This window comes from Lithobates pipiens, unplaced genomic scaffold (assembly GCF_037356315.1).
Source record: "Lithobates pipiens isolate NorthernLeopardFrog02 unplaced genomic scaffold, aLitPip1_a1.2 Scaffold_18, whole genome shotgun sequence".
NCBI classification, from domain to species: domain Eukaryota; kingdom Metazoa; phylum Chordata; class Amphibia; order Anura; family Ranidae; genus Lithobates; species Lithobates pipiens.
The window spans coordinates 519744801-519765955 of NW_027507758.1; the positions used below are offsets into that span (position 1 = coordinate 519744801).

At 43.2% G+C, this 21155-nt stretch overlaps 1 long non-coding RNA gene across 1 annotated transcript in view; it reads left to right on the plus strand.

Moving 5' to 3' along the window:
• Window positions 1-2627: 2627 nt before the first annotated feature.
• LOC143990246 (uncharacterized) overlaps window positions 2628-21155 on the plus strand; it is a 33045-nt gene continuing 14517 nt past the window's right edge. The window contains exon 1 of the long non-coding RNA XR_013277242.1: window positions 2628-2749. This is a non-coding gene — a long non-coding RNA (uncharacterized LOC143990246). The remainder of the gene's footprint in view (window positions 2750-21155) is intronic.

Genomic DNA, 21155 nt, shown 5'->3' on the forward strand with positions numbered 1-21155 from the left:
CTGCGCTTTATGAATGGTTGAGCAATCTTCTGAGACCTGTGTCGTGTCCCAAAAGATTGCAGGGAGGGAGGGGGGAGAGGGAAACTTCCGCTCAGAAGTGAAAACTAGGTACCCGCTTCCCTCCACCAAAGAAAATTACATGCCAAATGTGGCATGTCAGGGGGTCACAAGTACTTAAAGTGGAAGTTCCACTCTTGGGTGGAACTGCACTTTAAATCAGGTGCTGCGAGGCACAAAGTTTGCCCCAGGTTGTTGAATACCCAATATCAATAATTTCATTATTGTCCCTTTTGCAAACTGTGTTATTCGTGTAACTGTTTATTGCTATTGTTTTGCCACTGTTTATGGTATTTATGGTTTTTGTTATTGACTGAGAGGTCTGTTTTTTTGGGGGGTTTTTTCAGCAAAAGGAGAATAACCCTTTAAAGCTCCATTGGCCTTGGAACACAGATACAGAGATACTGAAATCCACAATCGATTTCAAGAATAGAGATGAGCTTGGGCAACCTCCGATCCCTATCTGAACATTGAAGTCACACATTTTTCACTCCAATGAGCTGTGGTTGGGCTAAATAAAGATAAATAGCTAGATCAGGGCGTAAGGGTTTGATCTAGGTTAGTGTCAGGGTCAAGGTCAAAGGGCATGGTCACAGGTGATGGGCAGGGTCAAGGGTCTTGATCAGTGGGTTTTAGGTAAGATTAAAAAATATATTTTTTTTCAATTTAGCATTAGTCTGTAAAATGAAAAAAACTAAATGCGCACTATTGATTCTTGGCACTATTACGACTGCAAACAACAAATAATATGGTATTGTAACAAACCTCTGAAGCAGAAGAATTTTATTTCAGTTTTTTTTGTGGGGGGGGGGGGGCGTTATATTAGGGACCTTAGATTGTAAGCTCCATAAGGGCAGGGACTGATGTGAATGTACAATGTGTATGTAAAGTGCTGCGTAAATTGGCGGTGCTATATATGTACCTTAAATAATAATAATATAGTAATGGCAAGAATTTTACAGCAAATTAACATATGTATTTTTTTTTTACTACTTTTGACCAGTTTAACCACTTGCCAACCAGTTGTACTGCAGCATAATGGCATGACTGGGCGAAACTATGTTATATTACGTCACTTCGCCCTGTGGCCACTAGGGGCACGCACTCGCCGCCAGAAGAATTGCTCAACCTCAGAGCCGATGCAAGTGCCTTGTGGTCACGATCACTGCCGGGCTCCGGCGATCGCTCGGGGCAAACGGAGAACCGGGATCTGTGTGTGTAAACACAGTTTCCAGTTCTCTGAGGGGAGAAGAGACAGATCGTCTGTTCATACAGAGTATGTACAGCGATCTGTCATCTCCCCTACACAGTCCTCTCCCACCACAGTTAGAACACACACTGAGCAAACACACTTAACCCCTTGATCACACCTTAGTGTTAACCCCTTCCCTGCCAGTGACATTTTTACAGTAACCAATGCATTTTTTATAGCACTGATTGCTGTATAAATGCCAATGGTCCCAAAAATGTGTCAAAATTGTCCGACGTGTCCGCCATAATGTCACAGTCCCGATAAAAATCACAGATCTCCGCCATTACAAATAAAAAAAAAAAAATTTATAACAAAAATGCCATAAAACTATCCCTTATTTTGTAGACGCTATAACTTTTGCGCAAAACAATCAATATATGCTTATTGTGATTTTTTTTTTTTTTTTACCAAAGATATGTAGAAGAATACATATTGACCTAAACTGCGGAGAAAAAAAATGATATATATTTTTGGGGGATATTTAGAAAAAAGTAAAAAAAATTGGCGTTTTTTTTTTTTTAAATGTCGCTCTTTTTTTGTATATAGTGCAAAAAATAAAAACCGCAAAGGTGATCGAATACCACCAAAAGAAAGCTTTATTTGTAGGAAAAAAAGGATTTTGTTAGGGTACAACATCGCACGACTGCGCAATTGTCAGTTAAAGCAAAGCAGTGCCGTATCGCAAAAAGTGCTCTGGTCAGGAAGGAGGTAAAATCTTCCGGGGCTGAAGCGGTTAACAGGTAAATAGCCTCTATAAATGACATTTAAATGTGCATATAATCTTATGAGATGATTTTAGTTGATCGGTTTAAATTTAAAACTCTACACAGACAGAGGCCTAATTAGATACTATCACTAGGACGCTCGTTCTGCAAGACACCACTAGTACCTGCTACACCATGGGTGCTCAACCTGTGGCCCTCCAGCTGTTGCCGAACTGTAAGTCCCATGAGGCATTGCAAGCTGCATGATGGGAGTTGTAGTTCCGCAACAGCTTGAGGGCCACAGGTTGAGCATCCATGTGCTACACTATCATGCTGGCATGAAGGCATTATAAAGAATAGCTATGCTTTCCCTAGAGCAGTCATGACATTTTGTGTGCAGTTTACAGCTGTGAGCCCTTAGCAGTGACTTAATAAGCCCTTTTTTTAATACAACCCCCTACAGAATCTTTTCTTTAACACCAACTCCTGATACATCATTGCTGCATGACCAGTTCATTGTTTTCTCCTTTCTAGAGAACTGCTAATTACCTAATTAGACCTTAAAGGTGAGTCAGATACACAGGTGCAAATGGGCTCAGAACAGAGAGGATTGTTATCAGTAGCTATTCATTAGCTGAGGTGGCTCGGAGAACAGGTGTGTGTGTCAGTGCAGAAGGACGTTACGTTGCCTCACACTGTTGCCTTTGAACTGTCAATACATAAAAGGACTGAGCAGGTACGTGAACTGTGAAATTATCGCAACCTCTAAATTAAGTGGCAGCACTTAAAAAAACAACCTTTGCTCCGACTACATTAGGACAATTAAAATGACATCATTGTGGCTTGGAAAAGTAAAACTTGATCAGTGATTTACGATGTTTCTTTACACTTTTTTTTTTTTTTTTGTATAATTATCTTCCCTAAATATATACTGTCCTTGTCTTCTAATGAATAAGCCCAGCTGCCATGCAAATGTAAAACGACTGAAACTTGTATTCCAACTGTTACACAGCTTTTCTGGTTTTGGTGCAACTGTTAAACTCTGAGAGAGTATGAAAAGAAATAGTCACAAAAGATTAGTGATATCTGGAAAGGTTTGGACAAATACCTATTGTTATCGTATGATAAAGCAAAGATTAGGTTACATAGTTACATACAGGTTGAAAAAAGACAGTCCATCAAGTCCAACCTATGTGTGTGATTATATGTCAGTATTACATTCTATATCCCTGTATGTTGTGGTCGTTCAGGTGCTTATCTAATAGTTTCTTGAAACTATCGATGCCCCCCCCTGCTGAGACCACCACCTGTGAAAGGGAATCCCACATCCTTGTCGCCCTTAAAGTGGTTGTAAACCCTTACAACCAACTTTGACCTACAGGTAAGCCTAGATTAAGGCTTACCTGTAGGTCCAAGAAATATCTCCTAAACCTATACGATTTAGGAGATATTTACCCAAAGACAGCCACCGCTGTCTATGGTGCATGCGCAATATGCCGCGAGTGTCTGCTCCCGTGCACATGCGCGGGAGGGACAGCATCGCTGCTCCGGCGAATCACAGCGCCAGAGCAGCGAGACCCGGAAGTCACTCCGGGATCCATGGCAGCGGCGGACATGCTATGTATACTAGCTCATTATGCCTTTGCCTTACAGGGTGTGTTTTTTTTTTTTTATTTTTTTTTTTAGCCTTTACTTCCTCTTTAAGCCCCATACAATAGGGATAATACTTTTTCGGAGAAGGGAGTTTAACAAGACTTGTGGCCACTCATTCAAATTAGAAGAAAAGAGGTTTAACCTTAAACTACGTAGACGTACCAAAACCATGTAGTGCAAGGGCCTGCCTGATTGCATACAAATTGAAACTCCTAAGGTTTGACCTCATATTATATGGTTTTGGTAAATCTGAAGGAAAAAATCAGCAGAAAATCTGATAGTGTGTATGGGGCTTTACAGTAAAGAACCCTCTACGTAGTTTAAGGTTAAACCTCTTTTCTTCTCATTTTAATGAGTGGCCATGGGTCTTGTTAAACTCCCTTCCGCAAAAAAGTTTTATCCCTATTGTGGGGTCACCAGTACGGTATTTGTAAATTGGAATCCTATCCCTTCTCAAGCGTCTCTTCTCCAAGGAGAATAAGTTCAGTGCTCGCAACCTTTCCTCATAACTAATATCCTCCAGACCCTTTATTAGCTTTGTTGCCCTTCTTTGTACTTGCTCCATTTCCAGTACATCCTTCCTGAGGACTGGTGCCCAGAACTGGAAAGCATACTCTTGCCGGACCAGAATCTTGTAGAGTGGGAGAATTATCGTTTTATCTCTGGAGTTAATCCCCTTTTTAATGCATGCTAATATTCTGTTTGCTTTGTTAGCAGCAGCTTGGCATTACATGCCATTGCTGAGCCTATCATCTACTAGGATCCCTTATGGAGAATTGGGTGCCTACTGACTCTTCTTCCTGGCTTTGAGAGGATACATTTGCAACAGAATTGGTCATCCATAAAAAGCATGTAGTGCAAAAGTGCACTTTCTTTCTCAGTCATTTCATATTTGTAAGAACAGTTTGTTTTTTAAAATGTGATGTCAAGATTTAAATGACGCAAATCATGGCAGACCTTCTTCTGCTGTGTGTCTAGAAGCACAAAAGATACAGTATTGCTCTGTTTCCTAAAGTCTTAGCAATGGTATAGGGTTGTCACCTTTTCTTCAAGCCAAACCCAAATCCTTTTTTGGGGGGACGCTGTGGACTCTGGTGTAAAGGGAGAACTCTGATTTAAGGGGGTTTCTGCTCAATAAAGTTCCCACTTACATCAGAGTTCCCAGCATTCCCCCTTAAATCAAAATTCCCAAAAACCCCCGCATTTTGCTGCAATTACAGCTGCAAGTCTTTTTGGGTATGTCTCTACCAGCTTTGCACATCTACAGAGTAGCATTTTTGCCCATTCATCTTTGCAAAATAGCTCAAGCTCTATCAGATTGGATAGAGAGCATCTATGAACAGCAATTTTCAAGTCTTGCCACATATTCTCAATTGGATTTAGGTCTGGACATTGACTGATCCATTCTAACACATGAATATGCTTTGATCTAAACCATTCCATTGTAGCTCTGGCTGTATGTTTAGGGTTGTTATCCTGCTGGAAGGTGTACCTCCTCCCCAGTCTCAAGTCTTTTTCAGATCCTAATGCTGCAAACACACGACTGGACTTTCCGGCAGATTAGGTCCGATGGTCTTCCCGAAGGATTTTTGGTGGAGTTCTGACGGACTTTCCAAACAAACGGACTTGGCCACACACAAATGGACTAAGTCTGTTCCAAAGTCCATTTGTTTTAAATGTGATGACATAAGATGGGACTTAAAAAGGAAGTTCAATAGGCAGTAGCCAATAGCTTCCCTTGTGTTGTATTTGGTCCGTCGGACCAGCATACAGACGAACGGTTTTCCCGATAGGAATTGAGTCCGTCAGACAGATTTGAAACATGTTCTATTTCTAGGTCTGTCGAATTTTTATAACGAAAAACGATCGGATTAGCCCACACGATCAGATTGTTCGATGGACTGATTCCGTCGGACCTAGTCTGCCGAAAAGTCCGGTCGTGTGTACGCAGCATAACAGGTTTTTTTCTAAGATTGCCCTGTATTTGGGTCCATCCATCTTCCCATCAACTCAGACCAGCTTCTCTGTCCCTGCTGAAGAAAAGTATCCCCACAACATGATGCTGCCACCACCATGTTTCATGATGGGGAGGATGTGTTCAGAATGATGTGCAGTGTTTGTTTTCTGCCATGCATAGCATTTTACTCTTACTCCAAAAAGTTCAATTTTGGTCTCATCTGACCAGAGCCCCTTCTTTCACATGTTTACTGTGTCCCCCATATGGCTTCCCGCAAACTGCAAACGGGACTTCTTATGGCTCTTTTTTAAGAATGGCTTTCTTTTTGCCACTCCTCCATAAAGGCCAGATTTGTAGAGTGCATAACTAATAGTTTTCAGTGGACAGATTCTCCCACCTGAGCTGTGGATCTCTGCAGCTCATTTAGAGTTACCATGGGCCTCTTGGCTGCTTCTCTGATTAATGCTCTCCTTACGTGGCCTGCCAGTTTAGGTGGACGGCCATGTCTTGGTAGGTTTGCAGTTGTTCCATACTCTTTCCATTTTCAGATGATGTTTAAAGTTTTTTTTAACCTAACCCTGCTTTAAACTTTTCCACGACTTTATCCCTGACCTGTCTGGTGTGTTGCTTGGCCTTCATGATGCTGTTTGTTCACTAAGGTTCTCTGACAAACCTCTGAAGGCTTTACAAAACAACTGTTTTTATACTGAAATTAAATTACACACAGGGGGAGTCTATTTACTATATAGGTGACTTCTGAAGACAATTGGTTCCACTGGACTTTAGTTAGTGCTATCAGAGTAAAGGGGCCTGAATACAAATGAACGCCAGACATTTACGATATTTATTTGTAAAAAAAATTGAAAATAATTTATTATTTTCCTTCCATTTCACAATTATGTGCCATTTTGTGTTCGTTTATCACATACAATCCCAATAAAAAACATTTAAATTTTTGATTGTAACATGACAAAATGTGGAAAATTTCAAGGGGTATGAATACTTTTTCAAGGCACTGTAAACTAAGGTGCTCTGTTTACCAGAACACAATCTCTACCACTACCACTATTCACTACATCCTATAAATATATGCCATTTTTTGTCCATCAGCACAATGTCCCTATCACTGCTCTCTGTTAATATGCTCTGTAGGTATTTACTATCTGTTGTTCATTATGACAATGCCCCTGCAACTGGTACCAGCACACCCAATACATATCTAACAGTCACTGCTTAGCAGCACATATGGTGCCTAATCCCTTGAAAAGGTCATGTGACCAGTGATAAAGCGTGTCGGGAGGAGAAGGTGACGTCATTTCCTAACGTCTCATACACTCGGAAGCCACGGCGATGAGGCAAGCTCTCCATGATTTGTTTGTCAGAAGCGATTATACAAGACATATCATATGCGAGTGGGCATTTCTCTATATGTTCAAATAAACTGTATTCATACTTAGTGGCAGGGCCGGTGCTAGACTATTTTGCACCCTAGGCAAGACCAGCTACTTGTGCCCCCCCCCCCCCCAAAAAAAAAAACACACTGCATGGCTTTGTGAAGTGTCATTAAATAATAGCACAACGCACTCTTTGATCACAGATCCCAGTGCGACCGTTCAGCCTGGATTACGAGCATCATGGGCCTGGTGCTGAAGATTTTGGTGGGCTCTGGATTATGAAGCCCCTTGCCCTGTATTATACATTAAAATTTTCTTTACAGGCCCGCCTTAACCATCACTTGTGCCTAGGCATGCCTTTCATCACCACCCACTGCATCTGGGACCCCTTTCCTCATCATCTACTGTGCCTGCAGCCTCCCTTGCTTTACCACCCACAGCCCTCTACCCTCACCACCTAACATACTTGTAGCCCCCCTTTATTGCAGAAATACTACAGGAGAGGGTCACAGACTGCAAAACGTACTACAGGAGAGGGTCACAGACTGCCGACAGGGTACAGGAGAGGGTCAGAGACTGCAGACAGGGTACAGGAGAGGGTCAGAGACTGCAGACAGGGTACAGGAGAGGGTCAGAGACTGCAGAAAGGGTGCAGGAGAGGATCAGAGACTGCAAAACGTACTACAGAAGAGGGTCAGAGACTGCAGACATAGTACAGGAGTGGGTCAGAGACTGCAGACATACAACAGGAGAGGGTCAGAGACTGTAGACATGGTAGAGGAGATGGTCAGAGACTGCAGACATAGTACAGGAGATGGTCAGAGACTGGGGACATAGTACAGGAGACGGTCAAAGACTGCAGACATAGTACAGGAGAGGGTCAGAGACTGCAGACATAGTACAGGAGATGGTCAGAGACTGGGGACATAGTACAGGAGAGGGTCAGAGACTGGGGACATAGTACAGGAGAGGGTCAGAGACTGCAGACATAGTACAGGAGAGGGTCAGAGACTGCAGACATAGTACAGGAGAGGGTCAGAGACTGCAGACATAGTACAGGAGAGAGTCAGAGACTGCAGACATAGTACAGGAGAGGGTCAGAGACTGCAGACATAGTACAGGAGATGGTCAGAGACTGGGGACATAGTACAGGAGAGGGTCAGAGACTGGGGACATAGTACAGGAGAGGGTCAGAGACTGCAGACATAGTACAGGAGAGGGTCAGAGACTGCAGACATAGTACAGGAGAGGGTCAGAGACTGCAGACATAGTACAGGAGAGGGTCAGAGACTGCAGACATGCTACAGGAGATGGTCAGAGACTGCAGACATAGTACAAGTGTTTCCTAGGCTAGCAGTGACCAGTGTGGAAAATCATTGATCACTGCACTATGTGTAAACAGGAGTTTCCAAGATATAACAATGTGTCAAAAAAACAAAAAAACTAACAGTAATTTCTCAAGCAAAGGAGGACAGTAAATGGTTAACAGGTCTGAGACGCTCCCAGCCTGACCAACCTAATTCCTTCAAAGATAAATAAAAGGTCAAACAAATCATGGATGGGCTCATATTGGCACATATAGCTATAGAAACAGCAGTCATTGCAGGTCTTGCAGAAGTCTAATCAGCATTCTCCTGTCCTGTGTTCAGTGTAAATAAAAACACAGATAAGAAGCAGTGTGAGAAGACAAGGGGAAGTGATCCCGATCAGTGTGATCTCTGCATATCCTACACACAGCACCAGAGAAGGAAAACACGGATACCTGTCTGCCGCCAGCATTTTGACAGGTTTTATCTCATACCTTCACCATGCTCAGGTATGTCGGGTGAGGTCCTCTCCATCCCGCCCTGCTCTGGCCAACATCTTCTGGTCAAATGTGGCGGGCTGGACAATATGATTGGCTAAGTAGTTAGTGGGAGGCGGAGCAACTTAGCAGTTACGCCCTCCCACTCAGAAGAGGAGCGCTATTGGCTGCCTGCCTTGTTACACAGACGTCCCTCTCCCACCAGCATTGTGAAAGCCTGGGAGGGAGAAGGGAGAAGCTGCACACCACAGCGCAAGGCTACCACCCGCCCGCCGCACTGAACTCCTTGCTCCCTGGGTCCCCTATCAGCGGCTCTGCCGGGAGCTTGGGGGTGGAAGAAGAGGAAGAAAGGGGGAGGCAAGGGTCGGCAGTGTGCCCTAGGCGGCTGCCTAATCCGCCTAGTGGGTGCACAGGCCCTGCTAAGTGGTGTTGCGCTATGAATTTTTCCCATTCATTTTGAATGGCATACTGAGGAGTGGCTCTCGGGGAGTCTGGAGAGAGGTGCACTAATTATTGGATTAGTGCACTTTTATTCTGGGCATGAAAATATGTTTTATTTAGTGTGAGATAACTATTGAATGGTTGCAGCTGTCCCCTTAAATATGTAATATTATTATTAGCATTCATACATCACTATCACACATAGTAGTGCTTGGGTACTTATATACATTTTACATATGGAATCTAATTTACTAAGGGAGTTGAGGATCTTCACTCAATAAATGTTGTGAATTTTCACATCAATTATCCAATCATGTGAAAAGCAAATTCATTTGACTTATCTACATTGGCATGGTTTATTCCATCAGACCTACAGCCTACAAGTACATCTTCCCTTGTAAAGACAGACCCAGAGGAAATCAATGGTGGGCTACATGACTGGGGTGAGGAATAGTCCACAAGAAAGAGTTAAGTGTAAATGTTAGTCCTTATCTGATTGGTGGTCAAGAGTAAGGTGGTAGGGAAGAGTTGCTGGGATGGAAGAAGGTTGTCCCACCTGCCCTCCATTGTGAATGTTTTGGAATTTAGATTTATGTATGATTGTCATGGCATCTTGGTGAGTTAGGGGGTCTTTGGGGGTCTGTGTAAAGAGGTGAGATAGTTACAAAGTGGGAAGCCCATCTCCTATTTTAGTGCCCCACTCAATAGTGTCAGTAGTTTTTAACTGAAAGTCAATTATGGAGCTGTCCTTGAGCAGATGCGGTGCTGCTGGGGACAAGGGTGGATTTTAGTAAAACCTTTTGGCTAATGGACACCAAAGACCCCCTTCACATAACCAACAGCCATTATGTTATTTGTTAATTGGAACTGTTAATTGTTTTGGGGTTAAGTAAAGATCTGCTGTGGAGTTTAAACCCATGTCACACAGTCAGTATAGTTTCTTGTGGGAATTTCATTAAAGGGGGCAACAAATCCCTCAGTCAAGTGACAAGAGGGAGCATGGCTTTGACCAATTTTATTATCCCCCTGTGCTGCCGTAAGGATGATTAGAGACTGCTTCTGATTGGTTGGTTTAAAGTATGTGTGGGGCCAGGGGGTGGGGGGAGAAGTGAGTAGGGAGAGGGGGGAATGAGTGGGAAGAGTATTAGGTGTGTTGTTTAAACCTTAAAACCTTCAATGACACTACCAATTAAATAAAATAATAATACAAACTTTTATTGAGTATAAAATACTAATGCAAACATTGTTTACATGCCTGTGAGTCTTGAAATCATATTAAAACAGATTAAAACAGAAAAATATGTATTTCCTTTTTTTTAGGTCAAGGAGCCCATATAACCTCTCAAAACCAAAGGTAGTCCAACATGAGCCGATTATTGAAGAGGGGAAAGGGGGTTTGGGACTTTAAAAGAGGCAATGAGTGGGTTAGGTTCATCTGCCTCCATCCATGTTATGTTAAAACAAGAAGGTTTGTTGGGACTTTATATGAAACACGGCTCAGGGCATTGGATAGGCAATCACATGTTAATGGATTCAAAACAATTAAACATAGTATGATGAAAAAACATGATAAGCAAGAATCTTCACAATTTTTTGTACATAATGACAATATGGTTCACAGTATAATAGTAATAATTATAAAGATAATACAAGTTGTTGCAATTCATAATCAACATGATGGTGATGATAAAATCCATAATAATCAATCTCAAAATCACATGATTGCGATGGTGTAGCATAAGGCTGGGGCTCTACGCGTTTCATGGAGATGTCCACTCATCAGCATTAGGAGCAGTTGCAATATGTACCAATCTATATTGAAACAAAAAAATCACAGAGTGAACAGATGGTTGGCACAGATGGGAAAAAAGGGAAGATAGAGGAGGAGATGGAAATATTTTTCAAACACTCTTGCCTACAAAAAGTTGGATATGTAAAAAGTGTGTTGGAGCTGAGTCCGCAGACACACGGCCGCACTGAGGCAACGGGAGTGATGCAAGGACATCAGTGATAATGTGGTCCCCAATTAAAAATTACATCTTAATGCAGGTTGGATAGAAGTGCCAATGGATGTGTAAGTAGAGATGCACAAGGTGCATTGAGGGATTAAATTCAAAGAGGGTATGTGATGGTATCAAAAACTGGGTGGGGAGTAGAAGCACTAGAAGATAGAACCCACACAACCAGATCAAAGAAATGTGAACAAAAGTATTACCAATTAAACCAAATAGTAAACCCAAAACCAACAAATTATTACCTTGAACTGAGACAGGAAAGTGAAACACCCAGTGTGTTGGGATATACGGAAAAGATGGTGTGTGCTCCACCCAGGTGCAAGCCTATATAGCCACAGTTAGCCGCGGTATTCCGCCAACGTCCTGCTGCATGGTCGGGGGGCGGCGTCAATGCCCAGACACAAAGTGTCACTCGGTAATGGCACTCAAGCCATCCCCTCGTGTGGATCGCTGGTGGACGTGCGGCGTCAATAGACATCAGGCACGTGAGTCCAGGCGTTGATGTGTGTCGGGCACCCGTCCACGCCCCGCATTCAAGGGGAAGGAGGGAGGGGATGCCCCGGTGCACATCGCAGCTCCTGGACACGTGGAGACCAAGGCAGCTCCCGTTTTTTCCTGCCACATGATGAATAATGACATATATTACCCCATATGTCAGTCAGAGCTCACAGTGCAATGCCATTCCATATGCTATCTTAGCTAGTGTGCTTCTATCCCTGAATCACTGAAGAGTGGAAAAGGGGTTTGGGACTTTAAATGAGCCAATGAGTGGGTGGGTTCATCTGCCTCCCTCCCTGTTATGTTAAAACGAGAAAGTAAAATGTATTTAATTATGTTTAGGTCAAGGAGCCCATATAACCTCTCAAAACCAAAGATACTCCAACATGAGCCAATTATTAAAGTCAATAGTATAAATGCCAAATTGAAAGCCTGGACCTCATACCCAGTTTTTTTTACAGAACTTTGTATCATGCCCATCTTCATCAAAAATTGTGAAGCCTAGTACTCATTGACAGTTATCTGGCTATTGTGATAAGAAACCTGGCTGAGCTACAATCCCAACATCATTATGGTTCCTATATGTACTGTATTGTACATAGGCTATACCAGTGCCAAATATCAGCAGCATACTTCACCACCACAATGGTAGCTGGATGTCATGACCCTAAATGGAACACTGAACACTCTTTGTTACGCTTTGATAGAACTAAAGATAGCATCTAAAAACCTTTCTATGGATAGGATCCAGACATGGCAACAATAGATACTGCGAATATTTGATCAATGTGCTAAATGAAACAAATTCAATTGAATTTTGATTAAATGGACAGTACACAGATTTAAAACCTATTTTTTAAAGAGAATGCTCTCCTTAGAAATAAAAAAAAATCTATAATTACAATCTCACTTTAAAGTAAGATAAATCAAACCGCCAGAATAAAACACTTTTTCACATTCTAATAGCAAGTAGCTAATAGCGAGTAGCAAGAGTTCATTAAACCAAACTCAACTTTAAAAACTATTTTTATGGAATTCTTGCCTTGGAAATATAAGTAAAAGAGAAAAAAAATAGCACATATTGCCTTAACATTTGTTTACCAATGGAAAAAAAAAGCAAGCGAGATATTTCTATCTCGCTTTGCGAGTCCTGGAGGGCCACAGGCTGTTCTGTTGCAGCAGATGTTCTATTACGAGTAATAATGGAAAACACACATATTTAAATCATTCTTCGAGGTATGCACTGCTTTTTACATTTAATGCCAGAACCGGTCGTTTTGTTAAATCACAAAGCTACGGTAGAAGATTTAAAACGAGGGGAAGAATATCTTTATGACTTTGTAGTAACAAACAGCCTCTGCTACTTTGAAAAGGCCTGCGATAATGCAAGATACAATATTTCATTTTCTCGATTCTCTCGTCTGACAAAATATGAATTCTGGCAGCTGTTTGAAAGGAGCCGAGGTAGATGGCGGGGTAAAAAAAAAAAAAAAAAAGTTTGCAATAAGAAGAGACGGCATGAGCTGAAGATTTAACTTGATAGCCTGGTGTACCGCATTTAGATTTAAATAATGAACTATCAAGATGCGAGGCGAAGCTATTTATCAACCAGACGTCATAAAACGGGTACCGACTGTGGTGCAGTTTTTAATTGCATAGCAGGGATACACAGAGAAAAACAAGTACACAATGTTTGGAGCCAAAATACACATATTTTAAGCGTAGGTTTATCCACATTTGACATCACCGTTGTGCTGCCAGATTAAATGAATATGTTTCATCTGCTAGATCATCTGTGTTGCTAACCTGTTCCGAGTCCTCCTCTGCAGAATTAACACATTGGGTGACCGCTACATGTGACACAGTCACAGAAAAGATTATTAATGTAAGGAGTAAAAATAAGCTGTTAGGTCGTGATATTTATTAGAGTCATTATTTTCTTCCCACCTGTTTATCTGGGATTTTTCATTCGTCCTTGTTAACTAGTTCGCTGCTGGGGGTTTAACAACTTCATGGAAAGCAAATATGCTTAGTATATTTGATGTGTTTCACTACATGCAACAAACGCTCTATTATAGTGTGATCTGATTCTTCTTGTGTATACCCACTTATCAACTGCCAGCCTACCAGGAATGGAAAAGCAAGGCAGGGATCTATTATAAGCATTTTGCGGATTTTATTAAAGTGCAACTGTCTCTTTGGTTGGGGAAGCCCCCCTTCCCAATCTTAGGCCCATGTCACACTAGGAAGCCTGATGTAAGGAAGAAAATAAACAGCTTTCAGCTCAATGAAGGTGGTTGCTGCTGTGACATAAAGTTGATGGCGCTGCTACCAGGAATCTTCAAAGACTTGACTCTCACCAGTACATTGTATGCTTAATTAACAACCATTTATTGATCAGAATATAAGCAACTTTTAGAGCACATAGCTCCTTCTTCAGGCAAACAGTAAAAGCAGAAATGTGGCATAAAAAACATGACAAAAGGAAATCGCAACACAATAAGAAGTACAAAAACTGCAAGCAACCAGTACAAAAAAACAGTACAAAAGCAACCTAAAAAAATCGAATACCGTATTTTTCGGACTATAAGGCGCACGTAAAAGCCTAAATTTTCTCCCAAAAACGACCGTGCGCCTTATAGTCCGGTGCGCCTTATATATGACCTGTTGACATCGCTGGAGTTCTTTGTTAACAGTATCTGTCATCTTGACGTAAACCTTCGGACTATAAGGCGCACGTAAAAGCCTAAATTTTCTCCCAAAATCGACCGTGCGCCTTATAGTCCGATGCGCTTTATATATATGGAAATATCCATTTTATCAGCCGGTCGTTGCTAGTGCGCCTTATAATCCGGTGCGCCTTATAGTCCGATGCGCCTTATATATGGAAATATCCATTTTATCAGCCGGTCGTTGCTAGTGCGCCTTATAATCCGGTGCGCCTTATAGTCCGAAAAATACGGTAAACCAGATCATTTTAATTGAATAGGATAGCATTTTATCAGGTTGTTATGTTGCCTGCTAATGAGAGGGACACCTATTCTAACCAACAGATCACTGGGCTAGCCATACCCACCTTTCATCTAGAAAACAGCCAAAAATGAGCTGTAATTAAACCTGCTGGTCCCACGGTATTCAGTGTGTGTGTCCAGAACACCTCCAGCTGCTGAAGCATGCCAGCATTGTTGCTCCCTATTCCTGTGAGGTTTGGGAATATGTTAAATTAAACACAAAAAATTGAAATCCTAATATCAGGAACTGATACAAGACAACACTTAATTCATGACCTTCTACTCTTGATACACCTGTTGCTACAACCCAAAAGCATTCTGGACTGGGGGTCTCGGGGGGTGCGTTCGGTGGTGGGTGGAGAGGGTAGCCGGTGGTTTTCCACCACCTCTCCTAACAGGCCCTCATATTCACCCCCCTATTTTTTTTCTCTCTCTCTTCTTTATTCTTTCTTTTCTTTCCCCTTCCTATTTACTGCAATAGATGGGGGCTATGGGGTGAAGGGCAGACTCAGTGGTCTACCCACCTCTCCATCCCCCAATAACATATGTAATAATCAGAACTTAAGTTTGGGTAACCTGGAAGATTCGGTCTCCTTGGCAAGGCTGGTGCAAGGATTTTTGACACCCTAGGCGAAACCTAATTTTGTTGCCCCCTCATTGGCCCCACCCCTGACTCCACCCCTTTTTTTGACACCCTAGGCGAAACCTCATTTTGTTGCCCCCCATTGGCTCCACCCCTGACTCCACCCCTTTGCTCTGCCCATGTATACTCCAACTTTTTAATGAAGTGCCCATCAAATGCAGCCTAACCAGCATCCATCAAATGCAGCCTCACCAGCACCCATCAATGCAGCCTACCAGCACCCATCAAATTCAGCCTCACCAGCACCTATCAATGCAGCCTACCAGCACCCATCAAATGCAGCCTCACCAGTGCCCATCAAATGCAGCCTCACCAGTGCCCATCAAATGCAGCCTCACCAGTGCCTATCAATGAATGTTTTCTTGCATCCATTCATTTGGGAGCTGGGACACAGTCCTCTGCCGCTGCTGTGCCTCTGACACTATGTGCGAACGGAGCGGCGACTGCCTGCCGATGCTGAGACTTAGTTGCTTGCCGGGGGCCCTAGGTAGCAGTGCGCCCAAGGCGGCTGCCTAGTTAGCCTAGTGGTAGCACTGGCCCTGCTCCTTGGTTGCTTTGACGAGGCAACAGATAAGAGAGATACCAATCCCAGAAATGGATATGCATTCACATCCTCTAGTAAAATATATGACTGTATATGTCAGGCACTTAAGAGGCATTTAATATAGGATGTATGATTAAGGGTTCTGTTATTAGTGTACGGATGTGTATTTTATTTTTGTTGAAACCCAGTCTTACTTCGTAGATATCTCTTCAAAGATGTCCTATGTATTACATGTTTAAAAATTCTAATAAAATATTTTTGGAAAAAAAATATAAATCCTATAGTCTGTGCTAATGGGCACTGGGCTAACCAGACATTTAGCAAAGGAACCAATGTACAGCATGTTCATTTCAAAATTGTGTTGCAATTTTCTCAGATTAATATGTTCAATTTAGTGACCCTTAATTGCAGAATACTATACCTGGCCACTGGTTTATCAGCATCCAATTCCCTATTCTTTTGTTTTGCTTCCAGAGTTAGCCAATATCTAGCTCTCTAGAAAGATGTTCCTGGAAATGTTTCATAAAATGGCCCATAGTTTTTCCCACATAAACTAGGGAGCATGGACTACATAATAAATTAATGTTTTCATTTGTCCCCATTTCTCAAGGAGAGACCCTGTTATGATGTATCTGTCCCTGGGAAATTAATGTCCCTGGCTTCATCCCAGAGAAACTCAAGGCAGACCGCAAGCATCAGCTGAAAATTGAGCAGGCTGTAACGGTTCAGCTATCTGTGTTGCTGCCCACAAGCACCATTTTTAATTGACGCTTGCATAGTGTGTCATGGCACTGCAATGTTTACACTACGCTAGATACTGAGCACAATCTGTGAGTTACTTGCCTGAACCCTGAACTCTATGTATTACTTAATTCTGACCCCTGAACTCTTTGTATTACTTAATCTTGACCCCTACACCCTGTGTGTTACTTAATCTTGATCCCTGAAATCTCATTGCTACCCAATCCGGATCCTGATCCCACCCAAGGTGGAAGGAAAGAAAATCGAGTAATCTATGGCCTGCCTTAATTCTGACCCCTAAATTTTGTGCATTATGTAATCTTGACCAATGAGCTCTCTGTGTTACCTAATCCTGACCCCTCAACTCTCATCGCTACCAAATCCTGATTCCTGAACTCTGTGTGCTACTTACTCCTGACCCTAGGGACCAGCTGAATTTCAATCCATGTAAGGGCAGGCTGATTGTACCCAAGTTGATCCATTCTTTGATTTGGGTACAACCACCTTGTCAAATTTTTCTACAAATGATAGCTGCTAGCAGTAACCATTGCATTCTGCCAACCAGGTAGTTCCCTGCGACCCCGGCTGGCATAATATGATAGCGCTGCGCGAGGCATTCCACTGTCAACACTGAATGTGTTAATGGGACAATCAAGATTTTATTTCCTTCTGCTCAAGATGGAAGAGAAGAAATTTGAGTAGTCTATGGTCTGCCATAATCCTAATGTCACGTACCTTAAGGCAGAGCCCGGAATGCAGGGAGCGGCCTCTCGTAAACCTCTGACTCGGGAGGCCCTGATAGAGGTGACAGGGGCTCGGGAGCACAGAGGAGCACAAGCGCCTGACTGGATGGCCGGTGTAGAAGGCAGGAGACCGTTGGTAATGGGAGGTGTGCTGTAGTCCAGCAGCGGAGTGCAGGTGACAGCAAGATACAGCGGACAGTGGGAGGAGTCCTGTAGTCCAGCAGCAGAATGCAGGTGACAGCAGGATACAGCGGACAGTGGGAGGAGTCCTGTAGTCCAGCAGCGGAATGCAGGTGCCAGCAGGATACAGCGGACAGCGGGAGGAGTCCTGTAGTCCAGCAGCAGGAGGTAAGGGGCAACAGAACACAGCGGAAGGCAACAGTCGGGTGCGGTGGAGAACCGGGAGGTGTTCTGTAGTCCAGCAACAGTAAACAGGAGGCTGGCGGGCAGCAGAGTAGTACAACAGTCCGGGTCAAGCACAGGCGAGCAGATCAGGTACCGAAACAAAATCCAGAAGAATAGTCAGGTAGAAAGCCAAAAGTCGGGGCAGGCAGCAAGCAGAGAAGTCAGAAACAGGCCGGGTTCAATACGGATCAGGTGAGTTCAGATGCAGGGTAGCAGAGCACACAGGAACGCTGTTGATCGGGCAGCAAGACAGCAAGGCAAAGATCCTCTTTAAATAGCGCCATTGGCGCCAATTGCGCGTGCGCGCACGCACCGCCGACCGCAAAAACGCTTTTCTTGCGCACAGGTGATCTTCTGCGTCTTAAACCACTCGGATGTCCGTGGGAAGAGTTTTCTTGACACCTAACCTCTGAACTCTGTTACTTAATCCTGACTCCTGAACTCTGTGCATTACTTACTCCTGACCCCCGTACAGTATGGATTACTTAATCCTGATGCCTGCACTCTAGCTTTGCACTCCCTTGATCCATAGTAGCGTAGCATCTCAATTAAACAATGACCTCACATATCATAATTATTTGTCCTTCCTATTGGCAATAATAATCAATCCAAACAAGGTGTGCATGCCCATACACCAATAAACCAAGGGACGACACCTAAAGAACGTTAGGACTTTATTAGGTTGATTTGTTGGATATGTGTGTTTTCATTTATAGTGAGGGGTGCATTCAAAAAATTCTTCTCAGTCTGCACTGCAGCAATTAGAGGCAGTATATGAGGAGGTATCGGAATTGTCCTATCACTAAAAGAAAACCTTCCCTATTCAAAGGCACTCATGTAAATGTATCCCTTTTGCTCCTACATTTTCTGGACCCAAGGGACTTTCCAATGCTGCAGTGTACTAACACTCCTATCACTGATCTAGGGAGTATAGGAATTCAAATGGACTGATCAAAAAATCATCCCCACCAAATATATCCCCAATGTAAAAAGTGATCATGAAAGGATAAAGTGCTGTAACCACTACATGACATGACATGGTTTCATAAGGATAGTTTTTGGTGCACGATCACTTTTTACATGGGGTATATTTGGTGGGGATGATTTTTTGATCAGTCCGTTTGAATGCCTACATCAGGGATATGAGTGTTAGTACACTGCAGCATTACACAGTTCCTTGGGTCCAGAAAATGTAGGAGCAATAGGGATGCTTTTTCATGAGTGCCTTTGAAAAGGGAGGGTTTTTTCAGTGATAGGACAATTTTGATACCTCCTCATATACTCCCTCTAATTTCTGCAGTGCAGATAAAGACAAACAGACCAAAAGGAATTTTTTGTATGCACCCCTCCCTGTAACCGAACACACACATCCAACAAATCAACCTAATAAAGTCCTAACATTCTTTAGGCGTCGTCCCTAGTTTTTTTGGTGTGTGGACATGCACACCTTTTTTGAAGTGACCATAGTAACATAGGCTTAGGTTTTATTTAAGCATACCCCTTTAAACCCCACCCACTGTTACTACAATTTGGCCACACCAACAAGTTTCTGCAACTTGCATAATGCACTGTATCATTTATTTATGATTTATTGCCCTTCTTATTGTACCTAAGCTATTCTGTCTTTTTCCACCTACAAAAAAAAATATTAAAAGCCAGCAGCTATAAACACTACAGATGCTGACTTTTAATAAACCTGTCCCAGGGTCCAGCGATGTCGGCAGCCGAGACCGATCTATCGCTCGGGTCTCGGTTGCTGCCGCCGCCATTCTAGGTGAGGGAATCAGGAACTGAAGCATTGCGGCTTCACTTCCCGGTCTGCTACTGCGCATGCGCGAGTCACGCAGCACACTAGGAATGGTCCGCGCTGTCTCTGGGACCCGTGTGTGTCCCAGCAGACAGCGCAGCGGGACAGGAAACGGCATAGACTCCCGTGGGAGTCTATGCCCGGAAGTGGGTGCAAATACCTGTCTTAGAGAGGTATCTGCAGACCCCTTCCCCCCTGAAAGGTGCCAAATGTGAGACCGGGAGGGGGTTCCAATGAGTGGAAGTTCCAGTTTAGGGTGGAACCCCGCTTTAAGCTCCATTCACATCTGCACATTCTGTATTGCCTCAATGGATGGCATGAAGGGAAGCCATCCATTGTTTACAATTGCCATGTGATTTGCTGTGACTGGTTACAGCGATCACATGATACTGCCAATGGGTTGGTATAGTGATCAGTCACCCGCTAATGGAATACTAAGAGCACAGACCTCTCCACATAACCCCCCTCTTTCCATATTATCTCCGAAACTTTTCCCTCTTATCTCCTGCTACTCCACATCTACAGTATATAACTCCTTGTGCACAGGCAGAAAGCAAAGAAAGTTATCAGATCACTAGAATTTTGGCAAAATCAACCAATTTTTTTAAACTTAAAGAGGGATTCCACCTACAAAAAAAATATTAAAAGCCAGCAGCTATAAATACTACAGATGCTGACTTTTAATAAACCTGTCCCAGGGTCCAGCGATGTCGGCAGCTGAGACCGATCTATCGCTCGGGTCTCGGCTGCTGCCACTGCCATTCTAGGTGAGGGAATCAGGAAGTGAAGCATTGCGGCTTCACTTCCCGGTCTGCTACTGCGCATGCGCGAGTCACGCAGCACACTAGGAATGGTCCACGCTGTCTCTGGGACCCGTGTGTGTCCCAGCAGACAGCGCAGCGGGACAGGAAATGGCATAGACTCCTGTGGGAGTCTATGCCCGGAAGTGGGTGCAAATACCTGTCTTAGACAGGTATCTGCACGCCCCCTCCCCCCTGAAAGGTGCCAAATGTGACACCGGGAGGGGGGTTCCAATGAGCGGAAGTTCCAGTTTAGGGTGGAACCCCGCTTTAAGCTCCATTCACACCTGCGCATTCTGAATTGCCACGATTCTGCCCGCAATTCCAGAATCACGGCAAAACACGGAGCGCATTTGTGATGTTATTATTTCTTAATGGCATCCCAAATACTCTGCGATTGTCTGCCAACAAATTGCGGTAAAATCACTGCAAAAATTTCAACTGCAAACCCTCCTGGCTCCGTGACAAGATTTGGTACATGAGCTTCTTTTTGAACATTTTTGGAACAGAGGGAGGCCCATTCAAATGAATGTTGGCGCTCCAAACATGCTCAAGTAAAAAAATAAAAATAAAAAGCTCAAAAAAATGAGCATCTGCAGCTGTCGCTGCAGAATGCCCAGGTGTAAATAAAGCCTTCCCTCCCAACCGCAGGTCATATTTAAGGGTGTTACCTCTTTGAAAGACAG